General features: G+C 39.3%; 1 protein-coding gene across 13 annotated transcripts in view; it reads right to left on the bottom strand.

Moving 5' to 3' along the window:
• The window catches only part of capt (adenylyl cyclase-associated protein 1), a 190,066-nt gene that overhangs the window by 77,277 nt on the left and 87,174 nt on the right, over positions 1–25,615 (bottom strand). The window contains exons 1-2 of one of the 13 annotated variants that reach the window (XM_067121608.1): positions 22,942–23,021; positions 9,382–9,423 (exon numbers count right to left, since the gene is read on the bottom strand). The exons of 3 other annotated variants lie outside the window; for them this stretch is intronic. The gene's annotated coding sequence lies outside the window, so the exon portion shown is untranslated. Of the gene's footprint in view, positions 1–9,381; positions 9,424–21,926; positions 22,030–22,217; positions 22,363–22,643; positions 23,047–25,615 lie in introns of those variants that run through there. 9 more of the 13 variants (XM_067121600.1, XM_067121599.1, XM_067121603.1 and 6 more) reach the window with 9 other exon arrangements.

Below are 25,615 nucleotides of genomic sequence, written 5' to 3'. Positions count from 1 at the left end.
TTCAACGAGTACATTGCTGGGTGCCAAAGAAACATGCCCACGACTGGCTGGATTATGGCATTGTACAGGGTGGGGTAAAGACCATTTACCACCAATTCGAGGATTGAAGTTGATTTTAAGGGATTAAAAAAACTTGGAACCAAGTCCACCTTGATTTAACAGTTGCACAATATTCAATACAGTTTATATCTTTTTAAAGGATATACAATATTTAATATTGTTTGTATCTATTTAAAAAGTTAAGTATATCGTAGTTTAACCAGACCACTGAGCTGATTAACAGCTCTCCTAGGGCTGGCCCGAAGGATTAGATTTATTTTACGTGGCTAAGAACCAACTGGTTACCTAGCAACGGGACCTACAGCTTACTGTGGAATCAGAACCCAATTATAACGAAGGATACACAATATTTAATACTGTCTGTACCTACGCTGCAAGTCACTTTCCATTTCAGTTTATCACAATATGGACGGTCAGTCACATTCAGAAGGGTCCAGCTGCTAAAGTATTTTTTCCCGTTTCTGTTGGGTTACGTAGCAATCCTTCAATTGTCTTATTTGACAAGAGACGTTTGGGTTACGAGATCATGCTGGTGAGCTAATGAAAACTTGTCCATGATTTGGTGAAACGTCATTCGTATCTTTGACTTTTTTTTTTAATTTTATTTTACAAAGTATCCATGCCAGGTATTGAAGACAGTTTACTGTAATTCTGTCAGTGAAAGTTCATCATACCGAGTCGTCAGAAACGGTGACTCGCGTCTTGATTTGGGCCTTTTTTGCAAAACATTTCCGTTTTCCTCCAAATCTCGGGCAAACTCTTACATTTTACTGAAGAGTATTGGTTCGAATTTGCCCCCACTATAAGCTGCCTAGTTTCTGTGGAGCCAAGGAATAAACTACAGTACATTAGCTGGTTTTTATTAAAAGTTGTCAGGAGTTTTCAAGAGTGCGTAGCATGTAGCTGGGTAAAGTTAGAGAGTCCACGCTTGCTTGAAATTTCCCCAAAGACAACTAGAGCCTTGAGTGCACATGACGAGGCACAAACAACCTTAGCTAGATCATGGTACAGTGTAGAATGGGGCAAAAGGCATCTACTCGCTTCAAGGACTAAAGAGGGATTTATAAGTGAATATGTCAGATTTTACCGGGTGCGCTGGGTAGTTAGAACTACGAACTCCTTCACTTGTCAAGTCATGTAACATTTGGCAATCATGCCTGCAGCGGACACTATAAAAATTTTATTTCTTTCAGTCATGCAAGGGTTCTGTATTTTATTTGGATGTAATTAGCTGGGTGGGGAGTGTGCAACAGTCCATAACTGGTTTAATCATCATCACTCACAATGGGCAGATGGTACTGACACCCCCACCTTTTTTTTCTAAATAATCATAGGATGTATACCATCTGTTTAATTTAAAGGCAGTTCGCTACGGTTCTGTCCGTTTGAACTGACCATGGTAGGTCTCTGACTTGGCTCTTTGTTGTATTGGTACTAATCTTGATGGAAAAAAAGAGAATGAGACCGAAGACTGACCCTGTGGAACACCTGATAAGACTAATTATAGCTGACACTTGAGACGTGTGCGATTAAGGACCATATTGTGTAGCCGGTCCTATAGTAGTTTGATGGCTCGACAAACTTTTTTTTTTTTACTGCATGGCCTAGCACGACCAACATTATCGAAAGCTTAAGCTTGAGAGAGAGAGAGAGAGAGAGAGAGAGAGAGAGAGAGAGAGAGAGAGAGAGAGAGAGAGAGAGATTACATGACCAAAGCGAAAGACCAGTCCCTTGGCAAAATAAAAAGTTTCATCTCTTAATTGAAACCTGAAGGATACAGAATAGACTGGATAACAATACAAAGAATAGATTGAAACACGGAAGGAAGAAGTAAAAACAAAAATCCTCATATCCTTACCTACTATGATATGCAGTTTTTGGTACTTGTCTAGCCCAAGAGACCTCTGATTTTAAAAAATCCTGGTACTTGAATTCAGCTCTACAAATTCTCTCTCTCTCTCTCTCTCTCTCTCTCTCTCTCTCTCTCTCTCTCTCTCTCTCTCGGATCTACATCAGTTTCCAACCAACTCGATGTTACTACTGATTTATACCTATAACTTATTTCTCAACACACGGCTGAAAAGAACGTCATCTGAAACCCAAATAATTTCCTTTCCGGATCAAAGCAACCAGATAAAACGAGCGCCAAGAGTCAACTCTGCCAAACTCGGGGAAAATGCGACGTGAAGAATGAATGCCAAATAGCAAATGATTTTACTTCGGAAAAAAAAAAAAAAAAAAAAAAAAAAAAAAAACACCGAAGTTTCTTCGGTGCAATCGAGTTTTCTGTACAGCGTGTAATGCTGTATGAAACTATCAGCCACGGCCCGGTGGCGGCTTGTGTTGTTGGCACATATTGGTGCCAGACGCACGATCATGGCCAACTTTAACCTTGAATAAAATAAAAACTACTGAGGCTAGAGGGCTGTAATTGGGTATGTTTGATGATGGGAGGGTGGATGATCGACATACCAATTTGCAGCCCTCTAGCCTCCTCAGTAGTTTTTAAGATCTGGGGGCGGACAGAAAAAAATGCGGACGGACTGACAAATAGCCACAGCAATAGTTTTCTTTTACAAAAACTAAAAAGGACAATCATCACATTCGCAAACACATACACACACTTTTTACCACACTACTGACGACGGTCAAAGTATGACTTTCTTTTGTGAATACAGTAAAAATTTATGGTACAGGCAGAGGAGATTTCACAACTATTTCACTATTCTATAGATTATCTGTGGTACAGCATTATACTTTGATCGGAAATAATGAATAAAAAGCCACAATAATGTAAATGAGAGACTGTATTTTTCCAAAATACAAAAAATACAAAAAAGGATAAAACTGGGGAGCTTTCCACCGCTTGCGAAATGGTCCTCTTCAGTGAAAAACACAGTCTCTCATTTACAGTATTGTGGCTTTTTACTCATCATTCTATTGATTTATGAAGATAATTCAAAATGTCGGCAATGCCTCTGTCCCTCGAAAATTTGATTTTATGCAGGCACGAGAACACCAGGACTCTAATCCTTAATATAGGACAAGAGAAATTCTCCTGATGCAAATAGTTATATTAAAAAAAAAAAAAAAAAAAAAAAAAAAAAATATATATATATATATATATATATATATATATATATATATATATATATATATATATATATATATATATATACATATACATATACATAAAAGGAAGTTAGCACTATCATTAAGAGGTGGTCGAAACGAGGAAAAGAGAAATGAGAACCAACCTTAATGACAACATACGAAATATTCAGCTGTTTACCCAGCAGCAGTTTCCGTACCTCAGGTGTTACAGGTATCCTGGTTAAGGCCGTTCCTTATCTTTTACGCGTTCACAAACACCAGTTCATGCCGGGAAACGCTAACAGTCCTTTTGTCTATAGAGACTTCTGTTTGTATTTTGATAAACATCTTTAATTATTACATGGATAGGGGGCATGTTTTACGTTTGGAGGACATTCGTATCTGTACATAAAAAATGAGATAAAATCGAGCATAATTCCCTTTTGCTGAACTAAATTTGTATTCCTGTCTTAGTTTATGGATGAGTCAGCCTTCCGAAATGGCGCTAATAACAACAGTTGTGGAGGCAAGTGGGTTGTGGGGGGGGGGGGGCAAGAGTGGGGGGTGCAGTGTTCGTTTCACGTTTGTTCCGTCACAGTTGTAAATGGGTAGCAGCATACGATTTATAAGGGGGGGGGAGGGTTTACGGGGTCACTGAAGACTAGTTGGAAAATCGAATAGCTGTATCCGTTTGGCGTCACCCACACCAGAGAAAAAAAGAAAAAAGAAAAAAGTAAAGAGTTTAATACATACATACATACGTATATACACATTTATGTATATACACACATACATACATAATACATAACATATGTTATTATGTATGTTTATAATATAAATTATATATAATATATATACATGTGTGTATGCATAATATCTGAACCTATGCTAAACTGTACCACATGAGAAATCCTACAGAGATGGAGTGAGAGTTAGAAAACCGTACTCGCATTCACGTTTAAACGACGGAGGCTGCAGCTTCGTAATACTTATTACTACTCGTCCGGAAAAGTCGATTCGTTACAAGAATTTTAACTACTGGGGTAATAAATGAGAATACCATTCGCCCCAATCAAGAATGCAGCATGTACCTCCTCTTAGGTCGGTTCTTTGGTAAGGTCCATTTTTTTCGGGGGAGGGGTATAGGGTAGAGGGGTACAAAGGGGTGATCTGTAATCCACAAAACACAACAGTCTCTAACAGAGAACAAGTACACATGTATTTAAGTTTGAAATAAAAAAAAAACTGCAAGGCTGAAAAAGTAAAAAAAAAAATAATGTTACAACAATAAGCAGAGAGGAGTGATTAAACCCGAGGGCTGCGCATTGAGAAGGAAAAGCCTCCTGCCTCACTGCATACACACACACACACACACATATTCCAAGGTATGACAACACGCACCAAATATGCAGGAGGGGTAAGATGGCGCCGTGAAACCCTCACATCCTCTTACTCCTACCCCACCCTCGCCAGTTCCTCGCTAGTTCCTACTCCTCTCCAGATGAGGAAGCTGAGGAGTGACGCTTCACCTTTTCTGGGACGGAGGGAAGCCGCGGGGTAGTCTGTGAGAGACGGAGAGGCGCATATGCGAAGCTTAAATCAAGGTGGACGGATCCTAAGACGATGGGTGGGAGGGCGCGCGATGATAATATACTCCTCTCGTAATGCCGATTTCAAGTACTGCCTCTAGTAACAAAAATCCTATTTATGACTACGTACTGTAATAAGCCCTCAGCTTGTCATCTCCACTGGATTGGCTTCGGGACGTTAGCATAAGAAAAACCAATGTAGCAACAGGATTAAGGATGGCTATTATAGCCTGGCTCTAATTCAGAACAGGTCTCGGTATGCAAACAAACAACTCACTGTGTTTTTCCTTCCCTTTATTTTACTTGTAAAATGGCTGGCTTGTATTTGCGTTGCTACACACAAAGAAGCCGATATAGACCGAGTGAGATGTTTCGGGGGTACGTCAAAGTTAAACAAAGATTATACAGTAAGTGTAAAAAACGGGTATCTTCCCATTCATCTGATAACGTCTGATCAATGGGACCCGAAAAAACAAATCACACAAACACACACATACAGTACATATAAAATTACATACAGTATATATTTGTATATATATATATATTATATATATAATCTATATAATTTTGTATGTAAAGTATATGAGTGATTGTGTGAGCTGTTGTCGGAGGATCCCTGTTCTTTTTTCTATGTACTGTATAATCTTTGTTTAACTTTAACGGGGCAATATATAACTCATCATTCTACGTATTTTTCACATACGCAACAAACATACTCCACGGGTGATTAAGCACATTTCATTTGCTATCACCCAGCCGGAAGCCAGCCAGCTTCCCTCACCCCTGGCCCCAACATTCGTAACCAAAATAAAGGTATCAAATCGAGCTTCAGGATAGTAGTACGTAGCCTTCCCAGCGCCGGGACTTGTCACTTTGACACTTATGTTACCATCATTAAGGACTATAAAGACTATATGCATAAATTATATAACTGAATAATATAAAAACCCTACAAGTTCATACCTAAAGTTGCAGCACATGCGCAAAAGAAAAAAAAAAATTAGAACGACACGACGGCCTGTGATTAAACAACAATCAGTGAACGGATTCACGTTATTATATAAGCCTGAGAAAAGCCTTATGCCACAGAACAGACCATTAATGGTTCGCAACGACTTCTGTAGTTTATAATTTGTTTATCCGAAACCTGTTTCTGTTCAGTAACTGGTTCCAATACTATCAAAAAACCCCCCGATAACGTTTCGTCGACGTGTCCCATAAAGCATTTCCTTTCACCTGCTCCATAATTGGTTTTCCCAAATGAGTTTTTTTTTTCCTTCTTCTCAAGCGGAGGACGATGGAGAGGGAAAGAAGGAAGGGGGGGGGGGAGAGAAAAAAGGTTCCCCTACCATTTGCAGAGCGTCCAACAACTGATGTTTGGAATTTCCCGTTATATCGACGATCGAAATGCTGAAAAATAAAAGCGGCAATGGCGGGTATACGAAGCAAGAAAACAGCGACATCTGTCAGTCAGGAATATCACCAAACATATTACCAGTAAATTAATCCTCACGTCAGTGCCTCAGCAACAACTGGTAACTGCATTACCAAAGATATTTCGTCACACGTATATATGAAACTTTTTTTTTTCTTTGGGGATTATATGTGGCGCACTCTTTCGGCTTGCTTGAATAATACCAGTGGGTGGCAGAAGAACAAGTTTTTTAAGTGTGCAAGTTCCAGAACTGGAAAAAATGCAATGGATGACAAAACACACATTCTGGAGTACATTCATCTATGCCCCGTTAAATGCAATAATAGGCGACTGAGAAAAGATAGGTCAACCAGTAAGTATGTTGTTCATTAGTTTGTAAACACGGTGTTTAGAAGTGAACAAGAAAATAAAAATGTATAAATTGTGAATGCAAGACCCACATACATACATACATACATAAATACACACACATAGGCATGTATGTATGTGGGTCTTGAATATACAAGCATTAAGCTACAAACGTCCTTTAATACCCAATTGGTTCTACCTCGGACCACGAGACGACGAACTTATTAACAACTAAAAGAATTCCCCCTTCGGGTAACATACATGGAAATATATTATTTCCAAGGTAGAGCGAATTGGATATTAAAGGACGTTTGTAGCTTAATGCTTGTATGTATGTAAATACATGTATATACATAAATATGTGCCTATTTATGTATTTATTTATGCCAACATTCGAACAGCACTGATGCGGATCCTAACCTTGAGATAATGGAGTGCTGGGAGTCAATTTACCATTGCAGATGGAACAGCATTCATTAAAGCTGCAATGTATAAATGAAAACAAGAACAGGCATTGTATGTTGGAAGCCTTCATGGAGTATAAATTCATGAATAACTTGAGAGCCTCCTCTGAGGCCATTAGGAACGTTATAACAAACGGGGAACGCGAACTTTTTAGGTCACTGACAAGGGGAAACAAAAACGAAGTAAAAGAGGCTGAAGAAGAAGAAGAAGAAGAAGAAGAAGAAGAAGAAGACGAAGAAGAAAGAGTAAAGTGGGCATGATAGAGAAATGTCTCGAAGCGTTTCAGACTCGGAGGACGAAACCATGGAGGAAAATCTTTGCACGTAACACGGCATGAAGTCCACCCGCATGACCTCGTAAGTTTCACAACCCATGCTACAACATTTGCATGAATTCGAAAGGAATAAGAAACTAACTCCCTAACAAATACTTTTCAAAAGAGAACCTGCTAAAAAAAAAAAAAAAAAAAAAAAAAAAAACAACCTCCCCCGGGAAGGCCTTCGTAGCAGAAACCCTCTCATGTATTGAACTGAGTAGAGAGTTTCGGCCAAAGGCCAAGCACTGGGACCTATGAGGTCATTCAGCGCTGAAACGGAAACCGACAGTAAAAGGTTTGAAAGGTGTAGCAGGGGGAAAACGTCGCGGTTGCACTATGAATCAATTGTTAGGAGAGGGTGGAATGTAAGAAAGAGAATATGAAAGGAGGTACAGTAAAAGGAACGAAAGAGGTTAAGTATACCTTAGTTTAACCAGACCACTGAGCTGATTAGCAGCTCTCCTAGAGAGAGCTGGCCCGAAGGATTAGACTTATTTTACGTGGCTAAGAACCAACTGGTTACCTAGCAACGGGACCTACAGTTCAATGTGGAATCCGAACCACATTATGACGAGAAATAAATTTCTCCAATTCTTCATTGGCCGGACGGAGAATTGAACGCGGGCCCAGCACTTAAGTAATGCCTACAGTGCACCGCATGAGAAGCACTGACGGCACTACCCTGATGTATTGTCATGAGATTTTATGGCACATTGCAGCACAAAGTGTGCGTCATTCGCTTTCCTTCCCCCCAGCATCATTACCCGGAATTTTTATCACAGGAGGAACGAATTGGGAGGATGGCGAGTATCGGGGTTGGTGGCAGGGTGGGGAAGGAAGGGGGGGGGGGGGAATCGCATACGTGTGGATATTACAAGTGAGTTCGTACACGGCAAGGAGAAATTTGACAGTAAAATCTTTCGTGCTGAGAACGAGAAGCGGACTAATAATCTTTATATCTCTACTGGTACAACCTAAAAGGTGATCTGATAATCATCAATATTATCATAACCTGTTATAACCATATTTATTATTACTCTGCATCTCCTAATACGCAGAGTAAATTATAATGATGTGCTATACTCTCCAGCAAGTACGGATGTTCCTGCATGTGTTCGTGGTAAAGGTAAACATTGAAATCAATAATCATGTAGAGAGAGAGAGAGAGAGAGAGAGAGAGAGAGAGAGAGAGAGAGAGAGAGAGAGAGAGAGAGAGAGAGGGCCATCGGTAATACGCCTTTCTCGTTAATGTGCATTTAGATGTCTTTTTATGTGTAATCCCCCCAAAAAATATTGTATTATGGACTGAGCACACATCAAAACGTATATTCCCGATTATCCGCGACTTCATTTCCGATTATCCGCGACTTCATTCCCGATTATCCGCGACTTCATTCCCGATTATCCGCGACTTCATTCCCGATTATCCGCGACTTCATTCCCGATTACCCGCGACTTCATTCCCGATTACCCGCGACTTCATTCCCGATTACCCGCGACTTCATTCCCGATTACCCGCGACTTCATTCCCGATTATCCGCGACTTCTCGTACCCGCGCTGGCCGGCTGCTTGAGATTAAGATGGCTTCGTGCCAGCAAGGGTCCTTGCCCCATGGTGGACCAAAAGTACGATAAGGTGTTCAGGGATGATGACGCCTAATGTGGATTTCTGGACTCCAGCAACAAGCACAGACGGCCATGCTGACGTTAGCAACGCCTAAAAACAACTTTAATAATTATATAATAATAATCCTCCGCACGGCAATTTCATCTCAAGATTACTAAAATGGTTCGAGACATTACTGAAACCAAGTCGCAAGCCAGAAGACTGGTTTCAACAGTTGAATGAAAGATAAACCTTTATACCCACTGGGTCACTCATCTTTAAATTTCACATACTCTCCCTCTACCTGGGAAATAGTGGCCTCGTTTCAAAAAATTTCTCCAACTCAGCCACATGCATGCCTACGCATAACATTGAAAAAAGTCCATACACATAAAATGACCAAGGTGACACGATACCTGGGAACATCAATAGTCAATCAGATAATATAAAACCCAAAAAGTATACATACGGACAAATCCGGAGATTACACGGCTGACTTGAAAACACTCACCTGAAACAGAAAGAAAAAATTTTAATTAGTGCATGAGGACAATCAAAATACAGTGGAGTATGGAGAGTTGACACTGACAGTAGTTTTGCCGAGATAGACCAGACTAGATCTCCCTCTAGTTTGGAAGACTGAAGGTTTAAATATTAAATACTAGTGACATCACCATTCAGTAATAAAATACAAAACAAAATGCAAGTTAATGTTGATTTGCAATGTACCCACAATCTCAAACAATATATTTATGTTAATCACCAGTAAGATTTTATATACGGAGTCTAAGCATTAAAATAATAAAATAAAAAAGCTTTTAGTTATTGTGAATTTTTATTATATGTATTACAACAATCAACTTTTCAAACCTCAATGTTTACCATTTTCATCGTAATGTGAAATATGACAAAGTCCCAAACAGTAGCAGTAATATAAAAATTGACAGTGATTATAAAAAATAAACTTTATATAACTTACACTACAAATAAGGTAATCACTTCAAGATACAACTTCCATGACATTACATTCTTCACTTGTAATGTAATTGCAAGTCTTTTGCAATGTATTCTCTTTAAAAGCTCCCTAGGGATACTTTCCTTTCCCAGTGCGTAGGGCAGGGGATCGGGAGGGTAGGGGACACATGACACATCCACCCTCCTCCTACAAACCTGTTTGTCCGCCCCGGGTGGGGGCGGGGTTAGTAGGGGATCGGGAGGGTAGGGGAGACATGACGCATCCATTCATGGGTTTTGTTTTGAAATGTTGCTTCCCACAGACAAACTAAATGCGGTGCGACGAAGGACCCACTTCGCGACTGGCAGCCGCGTTTAAACATGGAGTCCTGCACCAGCCCTCCTGCCCAGCGCGCGCCATCTTGCTAGTCAGTTAATAAGCTTCTTTAACCCTTTCTACTGCTGAGAGTTATGAGAGAGTCCTCTGTGCGAGCATCTAAGGAGAGATGGAGTCGCAACCAACAAGAAAACCACTTATCTCCGTTAGAGAAGCTGCAAGCACATAAATATCAAATACAGGAAAATAAACCGATTTTCAGAATCAGACTGGTACGTCACCAGCTGTACAACACAATTTCTAGCGAGGTTTCAGCCCCTTACTTTACTCAAGACCAGTTATAGACTTCCCAAATGTCATCCGTGTTGCTCTAAGTACTGAAGTCCAAAGGCTACCAAGCGAAAATCTACGAACAACAAAGTGGGCTAAGTATAATGAAAACATTTTCTTTGGATGCCGATGACAGGGAGTAGTTTACAGATGATGTCATATTACTGTACCGCAAAGTGTTTTTCTCTTTCTGCCCACCCCGCAATGACAATCTTACTGCATTTTCCTAAAAATTTCCTCCTTCCTAAAACCATTCACGAAAAAGAAGGTAAAATTCCCAAAAAACATTGTATTATAATTTAAATTTTTTTAGCTTTTATATGATGTATTCATTTTCCAGATTTTAGGTGATTTTTTAAAATTGATTTTATATTTAAGTGGGTGAAGTACAACTACGAGCGTTCAGCTTTAGTGGGCATGTGAAGTTTCTTATCATCATCTGTGGCATTCAAATAATATCATGGCATGCCTGCGGCATGAATAATATTTCACCCAGTGCGTCAGACGAAGAGGGAGTGCGATCATGCCACTGGACCGTTATGAAAAAAAGCCAACTTCGAGAGGGGGAGGTTGAAGGTTATCAATCGTTATCTCGAGAGACGTAGATACCAAAGCGATTGTTCAGTGATATCACTTCCCTTCGACTGTGCGTAAGTTAGAGCAACCGTTTCATAGTAAATTTACGTATATCTACAATGACAACGCAAGGGGCAACCACCTTTTCTCTCCTCCAAACTACCAAAGCTTTTAAATCTGGCACGATAATTATAAACAGGAACAATACGGTGTATATGGTTTCACTCAAGAGCCACGAAACTGGCTCCGTAAAATGTACATACAAACATGCGCGTACGACCACAGTAGTTTCTTTTTAATATTACAGCCAACACCAGAAAAAGTCTTCGCAGTATGAAAAGCTGGCTGGAAGCCAACACCAGTTTTAAGTATTATATATATATATATATATATATATATATATATATATATATATATATATATATATATATATATATATATATAAAATATTTTACCTAAAGAAACTTTGAGACAGTGCACGTAATTATACGTTTGCTTTAAAAATTTTCTTTAAGCTTTCTGGCCCAATTCTCTACAATTTTTTTTTTTACCTCATTTAAATTTTTTCTCTTCTTTCACATAGGCATATATCTACGCTGGACTATCATCTCTTTTCTCCTGCGTTTTCGTACTTCGCATAGTGTAAAATGGAGATAAAGAATAAAATCAAGAATACCGTGAATTGAAGAAGAAATAAAAGGCTGTCAGAAAGTAGCCATGTTCCAACAAATATCTGGGCATCCAGCTTCAAGGATCTCATTACAGTGGTACGAGGAAGAACCTTAAATGGCTACATTAAATTTTGTACTTAAGAAAGTATTCGAGTCCCAAATGTTTGGGTAAGGGGCACGGATATAAAGCAGAGATGTATATATTAACACTAACCGTGTATTTGGCACTTGCAATATTTTATTTTTCTTCTTCTTCTTCTTTTAACTTGCTTTTTTCCCATTACTTGCAATATTTCGTTTTTAATAACTACATCAAGCATCATTACCCAGTTGATTTAAATTGTCTCAATCGCACAGCTGAAGACGAAAAATATCACTTTTTAGGAAAACTACCAAAGTTATCATTTACGATTCTTGAATAGCCGCAACATGCGACATAATTCATATAGCTTTAAATAGTTAAATGAAGTTTTAACCTCAGAGATAAGAATATAGCTAAACAGAAGGTTAAACATACATTCCACATTAATCATTAAAGAATCACTATTGAACTTACTTATTATGGATGAAGAAAGGTCACACGTTATCAATTTTATATAGTTGCAAATAAGAATGATGCCACACTGTGCACACGGCTTAGATCAGATTTTACAGCGGCAACTTCAAAACATTTCAATGCGAGTGTGTTTGTGTGGGGCCATTTCGAATGCACGGAAATGGTTCTTTTTTCTATTCAACCTGCTGATGAAAATGGAAAAATATGAATGAAACCAAACCACACAGAATAGTGTCTCCTACTAATATTAACATAATAATCAAAAGTACTGATGCTCAAGTTAATTCAAAAGGGACGAATTTGCTCGCTCTCTCTGTGTGTGTGTGTGTGTGTGTGTGTGTGTGTGTGTGTGTGTGTGTGTGTGTGTGTGTGTTCCTGTGCAATTGTTTCCAAACTGTTGATGGAAAAGGAGAGATTGAAACAAAACAACGTAAATGAATAACTATGTAAGGGTTCAGAGTTTGGTTCGCCTCCCTCCCTCTCTCTCTCTCTCTCTCTCTCTCTCTCTCTCTCTCTCTCTCTCTCTCTCTCTGTACGAAATCAATTTTCCCTCGATTATTCCCTCCACTTTCAAATGTGCTTATATACCGTAATAAAACTTCGTGCTTGCGGTCAGCCTTGCTTGATATTTATAATTTTTCCTGATTGAAAACCGGCCCTTTACGTGTAAAGAATCTTTGTTAATAACAATCTCTCGAAGCCTCATTTGCTGGGACCCGTTCCCAGCAAATTCACTTCTGGGCCCAAGTGAAGAAGAGAGCTAACTGTACTCGAATGAACTCCCTATTCCTAAAAGATCGGCTTCAAGAAAAAACTTTAAGTTTAACTAACTGATTTCTCACAGTTAGTGGGACTAATAAATAAATTCCCGACGGATGACGTAGGTGATTATCTAAAGCATGCGATCATCCCTTATATTTGCGCTTTCGAGGAATATTTTTTTTTTCTTTACTGAAGAACACAAATAAGTGAACAAATTCCAATATGATGAGAACCTCTCTCTCAAGCGCCGCCTACTTTATCTGCTTTTGGACATCGTCAAATAGAACAGTGAAGTGACCAGTGAAAGGAAAAACCTGTTGCTTCCATTTTGTTGGTTATTTTGGAGATATATGACAGTATGAATGTACACACACACACACACACACATATATATACACATACATATGTATATATATACACACAAACGCACACACACATATTATTTATATATATACATCAATGAATATATATAGTACATATAAAACATATGCATATGTATGTATACATACATACATGTATATATATCTACATACACACATGTATACATATTTACGTATACATAGAGTATATATATAAAAATTAATCTGTATGTATATATTCATTTATATATATATATATATATATATATATATATATATATATATATATATATATGTATGTACATATGTATATATGTATATACACATTACAAGCAAGCATAACCTACGCATGAACACAGAGAAATGCATTCACAACCACGTAAATATTATGCACATATATGCACACACACAGCTGTCAGTACAGAACCAACAACACTGAACAAATTATACAATCATATATTACCTCCTCACAGTAAAAAAAAAATCGACGCTCGAAGGAACTCCGTGGCAAAGGACCACTTCAGTAAATGTTTACACACGGCAGACACTAATGATTATGTAGGTCAAGGGAACGTTCATGCAGAACCCCCCTTCCAATACGAGCAGTGTTTGCGTTAAACCTGACCCCAGCTTAAATAAATCTCCAGTACGTAAACAACCTCTAATACTGTCAACATATCACTTTACTCTAAATGCGTCTTACATCTATATATATAAATATATTTAATGTATGTATATATATATATATATATATATATATATATATATATATATATATATATATATATAGAAATAATCAACACACAATCACGTGTGGAGCAGAAATAAATTTCTGACTCACATCACGATCGAACCCAGGTCTTTCAACTGAAAGGCAAGGTCGCTGCCCACTAGGCCATACAAGTCATAAAAGAAGTTGTAACCTGGGCGGCAACTGCACCCAAGGAATCACCTGGGCAAGCTAACTGCTTGCATACCAGCGTGTGTGTTGATTATTTCTATCTTATTCACTCAGAAGCGATAGATAATTCGAATGAAATGCTGTCGACTGGGTCATTGCTGAGTCGGGAAGTTGGGGAAAACACGCTGGTATGCAAGCAGTTAGCTTGCCCAGGTAATTCCTTGGGTGGAGTTGCCCTCAGGTTCCAGCTTCTTTTATGACCTCTAGGGCCTAGTGGGCAGCGTCCTCGCCTTTCAAATGAAAGACCTGGATTCGATCCTGATGTGAGTCAGAAATTTATATATATAATTTATATACATATATATATATATAGTGTGTGTGTGTGTTTGTGTGTATACGTATAAATAAGTAAAAAGAAATGAACAGGCGCAGGCAGGAAGGCACGCCTGCGTAACTCAGTACATTCAGACGCAAGCCCAACTTTCCTGCATATTGCGCACGGGACAGCTCAACCTGTGTAAGCACTGACGTAAACGTGACGTAACGCAGCAAGACTTAGCGAAAGTTCAACAACAGACATTTGAAAGTGCCACAACAGCAGCGAGGAGACGCGAACAGCGACAGAACCGCAACGTATCGACGGCAGAGCGACCCAGCGGCATTTGCGAGACAGCGGAGGAATCGGAAGAGCGCAGAGCGAAAAAAAGTGGCGAGTTCAAGGGCACACTCGGGGGCGCATGCAAAGCCGGGGGCATGCAAAGCCAGTGTGCACGATGGTGAAATAGGAGACCTGATCGGAATGCACGAAGGAAATGAGGTCAGGCCAATAAAGAGAGCATTTTCTTCCACTCTCTCTCTTTCTCTCCAGAACTCAAACTTGGCAGAAAATGATAGGAGCTTGCTCATTCTTCTGATGCAATGTATTCAACTTATGATGCTTTGGTTCAACACGTCAAATGCTGCTTAACGCCCCGTTTACTTTCATCATCATTCCTTTACAATTTTTCCCTCTCGGTGGAGAATAACAGAATCAAATACCAAAAGTCCCCAGCCAAAGCCACCCCAGGCACCGGGGTTCTGCGACTCTCGATCTCTCGACAAAATGAAATGCCAGTCACATGGAAATTCTAGTCCTGGTATTTGAGTGCGTAGCTTTCCTACATGTTGAAAGGTGAGGCAGACATGGAAAACCTATATTAAAGTTCAAATCCGATCCCTCACCTAGTCTGACATCGTTTTTGTGAAAGTTGATGCTATACAGGCAACAACTGAAATGTCAAATAAAAAAAAAAAAAAATGAAGAACTTTTTGATGAGACCAATCTTTTCCTCAATATCCATCAATCGAATGGCAACACCAATGCATTCTGCAATGCTTTCATTGAGGACACTCTTGCTTCACCTTTGCACAAAAAACTATCTTAAAAGTTAAATATTTTTGCAAATGCCGATAGGCACGCACACCACAAATATGACTTAATATCGAATTAACTTTACCTTGGGAACAACTTACACCCCAGGGGAATCATTCACCTCCGGGTAAGTATTCCCGAGGGAAAGTGAATTCGATATTGAGTCATGCTTTTGGCTTTATATTCATGAGAATAAAAAACACCCCAGGGGAATCATTCACCTCCGGGTAAGTATTCCCGAGGGAAAGCGATATTGAGTCATTTTTGGCTTCATATTCATAAATATAAAAAAAGACACGTTTGTACGTGACAAAAATTCACCTATAATCCTGAATCAAATTTCCCAAAATTTATTTCCTGTTTAAAGAAAACTAGACCAGATCCTAAACAAACTCTATAGTTGCGGTGGCCACGATCCGGATGGGTTTTCAATACTTATTTAGATGTCATTGGTAATTTCTTTCAGCTCATTATATTTGCCATTTTACTTTTTAAATTTACATTTTCTCGATTAGCGTCCGTTTCATAACGCTGCGTATCTGTGCCGACTGTAACAAATGCTCACTATTCTTCAGGGTTCTAGGGATAGATTTCAAAAGCTACAGAAATAAATATCTTCAATCCTTTATCTTATATATATCTTAAATTCACATCCACAAGGACAACCATTGTCCTTATAGGAAACAGACATCCACTTGTGATGTCCCTTTAAATTAAACAGGTCGTGTCCGTAAGAACCTTTATCTTGAGGTTCAAGTCCAGAACTGTTCAAAGTACGGAACTTTAACACTGTCTTTGACTTGGTTAGCCGTAAGGTTTATAACACGGATGTTCGGGGCCATGCATTCAAACTCATCCACAAATTGTAAGTGCCAATAGGCAGACCCCATGTTGAAAGTTTATCTCGGGATCACAGACCCACCAAGCCTGGTGTCGTTAAAGGTAGTGTTTTAGGCCCTTTAATAAGTTTGACATGGCTTTTGTCCTTGAAAATATAATAGTGCAGTGAGCAGATGATCCAATACTCTTCCCAGTTACAGATTTGGAACAGACCAGTAAATACATAAGTTACCTTGAAGGCTCTGAATATCTAACTGTAATGATGATATGTCTGTAATCTCCTATTCCAAACACCTTTCCCTCCTGTACACTTTTTTTTTAGTTTAATGCTGGCTGAAAAGTAAGTATTATTTTTATGATTTCGTATATCTAAAGAAACGACAGTATGAGTGCTCTACTTCCGCTCTTTTGTTTAAATGATGAAATTTCTCTCATGTGCAGAAGTCTGTTGCCATTCGTGATTTTATCTTCTAGACAGAACAAGTTAATGTAGTGAGTTCCTATTTAGTAACAGTGGTAATTACGATTCAGACCATCTTCAGAATATTTCCTGTTTCGTCACCCTTCATGCATTGTGTCCCAACAGAGAACTTCCATCACAAACTCTGTACCTGTACTTCTGGAAATACTGTGAGCGACTCATTTTACAGTGGTTTGACATCCTTGCTCTGATGGCGTGCAAGATGTCAAAAAGCTCAAAACGAAATTGATAGAGGGAAACTGAAATTTATAGGATCTCAATCATTCATATATATATATATATATATATATATATATATATATATATATATATATATATATATATATATATATATTAACTTTATCACATACACAATTGTTCTGTGCATTAGTAGAATTACTAAAAGGACCTCATTCAAACCGGATGGTATCTAATAAATACTCCATTAGATACCATCCAGTTTGAATGAGGTCCTTTAAAATATATATATATATATATATATATATATATATATATATATATATATATATACATATAAATATATATATATATATATATATATATATATATATATATATATATATATATATATATATATACACATATATACACATATATACACATATATATAATATATATATATATATACATACATACATACATACATATATATATATATATATATATATATATATATATATATATATATATATATATATTTTATATATAAAATACAAAACAGACTAAACTCACATCATCATCGTCCTCTCGAACTATCGACTAAATTCACTCTTCCATCAATATCGGACACGATTCTCAAAACAAACTTGGCACAAACTATATCCTAATCAAGACTATAATATGAACATACTCCCCTCAAAAAAAAAAAAAAAAAAAAAAAAAAAAAAAAAAAAATGCTGGCCCTTAAAAAAGAACTTCACAAAGCACCCATTCCTCGCTACCGACACAGAACGCCTCTTAAATCCCTCACCATCTCAGCCCAGGACAGCAAAACAAGTAAGCAAAACCAGAAACTAAGAGCCGAGTACTTCTGACGCCCGGGAACTGGTGAAAACACTCGAATGAAATCCATGTCTACAGTAGTCCAGGTTATGAGTAGTATGCGTGCATGCAACTGACAGATGACGAAAATTTGTGGTAATCAAGCTCTTACGGACATCAGCCATATGGAAGAAATTAAGATGTTTCTTATTATTTTGTTAAATTCTGATGCCTCTCCTTTCATGCTCTGAGCCTGGCATGAGAGAACAGGGCTGTCTGGTGGGTTTATCAAGTGTGGGATAATCATTGCCTCTGCCAGACGTGGCCCTTTTATAATGACAATAATATGAGAGAGAGAGAGAGAGAGAGAGAGAGAGAGAGAGAGAGAGAGAGAGTATCTGGAGCCTTGTGAAATATATTGCATCATGGCATAAAGTTACGTAAACGTTCGCCACTATCATTTCTGCAACACTTGTGATTCCTACATGTGTAAAAATTGGATAAAGTAAAGAGAAAACATAACATAAACAAATTCTTATAAAAGAAAAATTGATCTGGCTACAAAGTTAGCTTTTATAAGATCATAAATACTGTTCAATTTCTGAAGTGGCATAACATACATCTCACGTAGGTGCAAAAACCGTATTTTATCTACAGCCAAAAGTAAGCATGCACGACAAAAGGTGCGCAAATTCTTTTGCCTACAATTATTGGTAAAACAAAGAATAATGTTCGGTATTTCTGTTTTCTAAACCATTTTACCATGATTTATATTCCTCCAACAATGCACAGTCGGCCTGGTTACTCTTGGCATAAATACCCTAAGCTAGGGTATATGTACGTTCCACCATGTCTGGGTTATGGACAAGATCATTTGGAAAATCCTTTCAAATGGTATATTTGGAAGGGGTTTCCCCAGTGTAGTCCCGAACAGCGAGGTGACACTTTCTAAGTTCAGTAGAGGAAAGAGATGATAACCTACGAGGGAGAAGGAAACCAAATGTTGAAGAACTATGAAGGGAGATTCAAATGTCAACGATAACGTAACGAGCAAGATAGCTGATATGCAGCAATGAAGCCAAGGTGTGTTTGGTACGTCCGGTGGTGGGAAAGTTCCACTGCAAAGACTTTGGGGAGAAACTTTACACTGCAAGATAAGAAAGGCGGTGAAGGTGACTGCAAAACTTAGGCCACAACATAACTACGATTACTGGTAAGGCGTATTAGTGTGTTAACTTATATAACGGGTTAGACATAAGGCGAGAACTGCGGGTTTCGACAAGTTGGAGGGTGCACGGATCAAGTGTTTATGAGTAATGGAAAACACTTGCATGCAGATGCCACGAACCTTCACAAATGTTAAATGGTAAACTTCGTAGATGTGGAAGGTTCTGAAGATGCAAGGAACATAGTGATAATTTCTTGTGATGAAATCAAAGTCTGTGCTTGAATATGTACACAGGGCAAGTGACTGCTCCTGTGGAAAAGTGGATCCCAGCAACAGTCTCAGTCAAGATATCAAGGGCTAGCGACTATTGCGAAAGACTACGCGACCTGGAGTAAGGGCAGATGTTAAAGACAAATTTAATATGAGGTTAAGCTTTCGACTGAACTGCTTGCGAAATATATATGAGGATAAAAACTCAGAGTGAGAAATAAGATTTGCATAAAAGGTAAAATCGGCGCAGGTGCAAGGAGAGATTAGTGTGCTCTCAGATACTGGCCACGGAGAATGATGGGCTGGTGAGATAACATTAAATAATTCTTCAACCTTGGGGAGGAGTGGGGAAGAAGAGGAAGACCTAGAAAGTGTGGGATAAATAGGAGGAGGTACTGAAAGGGCCTCAATATCTGCGAAGCGCGAGAGAGCACTTAAGATAAGAGATGGATGGCAGGGTGAGTAAGAAAGGGTTCGATGCGATGACGTTGAACCTTCTGAATAGAGTCCATATACGACTCAATACAAGTCTGTGGACTGCTGCCGATCTACAAACACCTGTCTACACTCAGCTGCCCACGGGTAGCAGCACCTCCTTGGGTCGAGAAATGGGCAAGGGACTAGCAACCTCATCCTTAAAAGACTTGCTGGGAAATCGGAAGGCTGCATGCATGCGTCTTGCACTCGCACATCCAAATGGGAAACAGACGTGTACACACACACACACACACACACACACACACATATATATATATATATATATATATATATATATATATAAATATATATATATATATTACATATATATTATAGACAAATATATAATATATATATATATATATATATATATATATATATATATATATATATATATATATATATATATATATATGTATACTGTATATATATGTATGTATGTATGTATGTATGTGTGTGTGTGGAAAATGGGGCAGGTTGTTACCTGGCTTTACTTCGAACATTTCCTTATTAACATCTAAAGCATTCCACCACCTTACAACCACACACCACCATGCCAACACGGAGAGGTATTCCAAGAAATATGAAATTAACCGTTGCCAACATCAGAAGTGCTTTCCCTTTTCCAAATTTCAGCTAACAAAACCCTATGCACGCGCCGTCTGTTATCAGCATTTACAGGAAAGATTGAGGCGAAAACCTGGCCACGCTTTCGAGCTGGTCATCTTGTCGTGCACTAGGAAAAAATGGGTGAAAAGAACGAACTAATGACGACCTGGAAGAGGGAGCGAAATCACTGGCTCGGAATCGGGTGTAATACCTTCAGACTTCGGTGGAATTCGCACCCTGTGTCATCGCATAACGCCTAAAAATATCCCGGACGAAAGGAAAGCAGAGCAATCCGGACCCCAAGTTATTTTCCGGTAAGCGGCAAGATCTCGTGGTAAATCTCAAGAGAACTTCGCATTCTTACAAGCTTCATGTTGTCCGGACATATTAATCCCCACCCCCCACCCTCCCTTCTCTCTCTCTCTCTCTCTCTCTCTCTCTCTCTCTCTCTCTCTCTCTCTCTCTCTCCGCTTAAAAAGACTCTTTGTTACGAAAAATGCGCACTTAATTAGCACTCGTTCGTTCAATGTTTTCATTTTATTCATCCTGCAGAACAAAAGTCTACGTGTTGAAGTGGATAAAAACACCCATGACATCATGCTTTCCTTTTGAAACAAACTGAAGATATAAAGTGACCTCATACCCGGAACTCGAGCACTTCTCACGAAATTTAAGTAAAGACAATGGTTAAAGAATTGTGTTTCCCCCACACAAAGCTGACGTTACTATAATAATAATAATCAGAAGAACTCTGTTGTGAACAGTAGCATTCTCGCCTAACTAGCAAGAAGAACTGGTTCAAGTCCCGAGCAAAGAGATAAAGATATATCCACATTACATTAAACCCCAGCGTGCCTGTGCTGCCCTAAGAACTAAGTAATGTCATGGTAGTCGACCGTGGTTTGTGGAGCTGGCAAACTTCCCCTAAAATCTTAGCTGGGAATCTACAGAGAACACTTGGAGCCGTACCCTGGCAGGGTTAAAGACCTACAGGTGGTAATAAATGTACCTAGGCACCCTGTTGGTAGAATAGAGTCGGGAGGTCCACACTAGTCCTCCTACTTCCTTTCACACCTTACTGCACTTAGGGCAAGGGCCGTGTTGGTACAAACCAAGCTTAATCAAAACCAGGTCTTGACCAAAACCACCCAACAAACACCCGGGATAGAACGCTTACCTCATCCCAGGCAGGAAGTTCCCGCTTCGCTCACGAGGTCAGAAACCATCACCAGGTACATTACAAAAGGGAATAAACTGCAACCGCTACACTGGAGAAGAACATTCAATTTCCAGTGTGAAATCAAGCTAGGTCAAGGATGGTACTTTCATACCTTACGTTGCTAGAGACGCCCATACAAAAATGCACACGCTAACACGCGAGCAGAAATCCATCAGATCTGGCGGTCGTTCTGGACTGCGATCGCCAATAAAATCGAAGAGGCGGGACCCTGGCATCCCCACCAGTGTGGTGAAAGCTTCGCAGCTCTCGGCACAACCCATGTGATATTTCAAACTTTGTGTAGCGATAACAACTTAGGCACGAAGACGAAAGGGATTTACTAGGTTATTCAAACGGTCTGGGCTCAATCAAGACGAACAATGGGATGATAAAGGTTGCTTACCTGAAAAGCTAAAAACAGAAGCTGCTCTTCTCTATCCGCTTATCTCACCGCTAACCGGTGAGAGAGGTATCACAAAATCTCCTTAGTTATGGACCTCTTTCTTTTCACTTAGTCTATCATACACGTGAATATTTGGGTCTTATCACTGAAAAACAAATATTCTCTCCTTTGAGTGGGTAATGCATACACGTCTGAGGGCTTGATTATATTTAGATTAGTAGTGTACTGTACGATAATACCACACTACGTGTTGTGGCTGTGTACGCATTTTTAAGGCACCCCCAAAATAGAGTTCGGGGCAGAACAGTGGGTCAACAACCTTTGCAGTTTAAAATAAGTCACCAGTAATACATATGTTTCCACAATGAGTAAACCCTATGACACCAGCACAGATAAGTCCCGCATTTTAATCGTACATGCACGCACATGAGCACAAACAAGCGCAAACGACCTCCTCCCATGCCATCTCAAGTCCCCCAGCAAATCCGAAAAGCATAATATCCCTCCGGCAACGAGAGAAACTGCTTCAGTGAAAACTTTAGAGAGGCAAGGGGAAAACGACGGCACAGTACGGCAAATTCTAAATCCCGAAGGCCCTTGTTTTCAAGCAGACAGTAGCGAGACTGTTGTAGAGGGCCAAACAGTGCTACTAGTTGTGTTGGCACCCCAAGTAACTTTCTCCCCCGCTTTCCCACTCTCTTTCCGAGACACCACTCTCACTCACTGTGTATGTGTGTGTGTGTCTCTCTCTCTTTCTCTCTCCCTCTCTGGTGGTGTCATCGCCGAAGCAGCCAATACTCCAACATCTACCGCCGCAGTTACAACCTTTATATTCAACAGGGCTAGAAGCACGTGGGTCTAACTTAAGAATAGAGGGCTGTGACCCCACCGGCAGTAGTTAAATTTTTTTTTTCCCCCTCTCTCCCTCTCTCTCATAATGTGTTTACGTATGTATGTGTGTGTAAGCTGTGTGGGTGGGTGTACGCATGTGGTTAGCCTGCATACAATCCCAAAGGAAGTTCCAGAGATTAACGCCAAAAATGCATTAAAATACCCAAAGGTGGCATCGTGTATAAAACTAAAAGTAAAGCATTTCATTAGTTTTTCTGACCTGGGACGTGAAAACGAAAATCTTTGCATTATAACTAGCCCATTACAAACGTAAGATCACAAGTGCCTATCTTTGCAGAAGGAAAACACTCTCGCAACTGTCGCTGGCACGAGAGAGAGAGAGAGAGAGAGAGAGAGAGAGAGAGAGAGAGAGAGAGAGAGAGAGAGAGAGAGAGATAGATATTGGTATGCCAAGAACACAAGTGTGCCTGAAAATTCCTCGAAGGAACATCATGAAGGTTTTTCTCCTGAAACGCGACTGGGGGGGATCCTGAGTCACAATTGGTCACCTCAGATTCTGCAGGAGACCTTCCTTTTGTGAGAGCCTTAAGCTCTGTGGACCACCTCGAAGCCCACTTCCGTTTTCGTTTATTTCTGCCCTCCAAGAGTCCACTAAGCATGTTTTTGGGACTTGGGAGGTGTGGGGGGGGGGGTATCTTACTCCTTTGAATGCCGCACAAGATATGACTTTACCTTTGCACAGCACCCAGCAACACTGTAACAATTTTAAATCATTTCGGCATAAGGATTAACCTCGTGTTCGATGAAGGATTTGCGTTAGAATGACAACCGTTTCCATTTAAAGTAGCCTAACGTTGTTGTTGTTGTTTTAGATTAGGCCAGCAGTATGCCGGCACGGGCTCTTGCTTCAAGAACAAACGTTGTATAAACTTCGAAACCGTCAAGCTTTGGACCATGTGGGTGCCTTCGTGTACTCAAGCGACTACCTGCACGACGTAATGCACAGACGGCCATAACCCTCTTGTTTGACTAAAAGGTTCAAATATAACGTCTTGTGAGGCTTTGCGTATTCAAGAAGTCTATTTATTGCACGACACTGTATGCTATCTATTGTTTGACACCGTATGCTACTTACTGCATGACACTTAAGACTACAAAGTCTACCCCAAAGCCAAATCAAAATCCTTCAAAAGAAGGCATCGTGCTTACCCCATACAAATGGGAAAAAAAGCACGTTAAAAGAAATATGCTACCGATCATCTGGACGCGTGATTCCACCCAATTTATTTTAGGACGAGTGACTTCTAATACATTTGCTATGATTAAAGATGTTTGGTCTGATGACCTCGAGCGCCTGCGTTATCAAGTGCCGTAGTGAGAATGGTGTAAAAGCAGACCTTTAAAAAATCAATTCATAATAACCTAGTAATAAAAAAAATGGTTAAATATGGAAAACATTTGTCTTGTAAAAATTCCAAAAAGTTTTCGACATCCACGTCTCTCATCCACACGCTTGGACCAATAGCGTCCCCCCACCCCCTGACAACAATGTCCTAACGTAAAATTCCCGTAAAGCTGTTTGAAAAATAGTTATATAAATTGTACATTCGTTTATTTATCTGTGCTGTATTCCTTATTCGATCATGATATTTCTGTTTCTCTATTCGCACTACAAGAACCTTGCTACAGTGTCCAGCATATCTTTTAATTGCATGGATTGCAAAGGCTCTCAAAAATACATCCGCTCTTCCGTAAAAGGGAATTCATATAATAAATATATTCTTCATTGTATTGTTTTATTCTTAACTGTAACATTGACATGAAACGCTTTAATTTAAAAATTATCATGAACTGGTTGCTGAATAAAAGACGATTTGTATATTATAATAACTTTTAGATACAAAATCATGAAAGATGTTTCTTGCTTTGTAATTTTTTTTTAATAAGATTGCGCAGGTATTGAAGATTTGTGTCAATTCCCTTCCCACGCTCAGCTTCATGGGAGTCGAGGCAACTTACCAGCACTGCTCGTAAACACTTGAGATGAAAACCCTTCTTGATTTTCATCCCTTCACCATGATTACAGGAAGGGGATTGAAGTCATTTACGCAAGAGTAAAAAAATTATAAGATCTTCCCTCCACACAATTTCAAAATCTATCACAACACTTATGATTAAAACATTACAAATGGAGACATTCTGTGCTTGCTCCAACGGTAAATTTCCTGAAAGGCACCAGGTTCTTCTGTGCTGTTAAAAAGCTTTCCGACTTTGTCAACGAGCCAGGCACAAAATACACAATAAACAAACCTAAGTCCCATGAAAGCTCTCGTTTTAGAACGATACAAAAAACACGATGAAAACATATGCATCAGTTTTAACCGCTCATCTCTCTACATACAGAATGACACTGCCCACAACAGAATGCTCAATTAATAGTGATCCCAAGCGACCAGGCAACTCCTCACTGCACCACTCACTAATAAGGCATTCCTTAATCTACAATTATAAATACTCGAGACCTTCCTGCCGCACAGAATTAGCAG

The sequence above is a fragment of the Macrobrachium rosenbergii genome, chromosome 19, assembly GCF_040412425.1.
Source record: "Macrobrachium rosenbergii isolate ZJJX-2024 chromosome 19, ASM4041242v1, whole genome shotgun sequence".
NCBI classification, from domain to species: domain Eukaryota; kingdom Metazoa; phylum Arthropoda; class Malacostraca; order Decapoda; family Palaemonidae; genus Macrobrachium; species Macrobrachium rosenbergii.
Note: the sequence above shows the minus strand (reverse complement) of the source record. Positions and strands in the feature narration are given on the sequence as shown.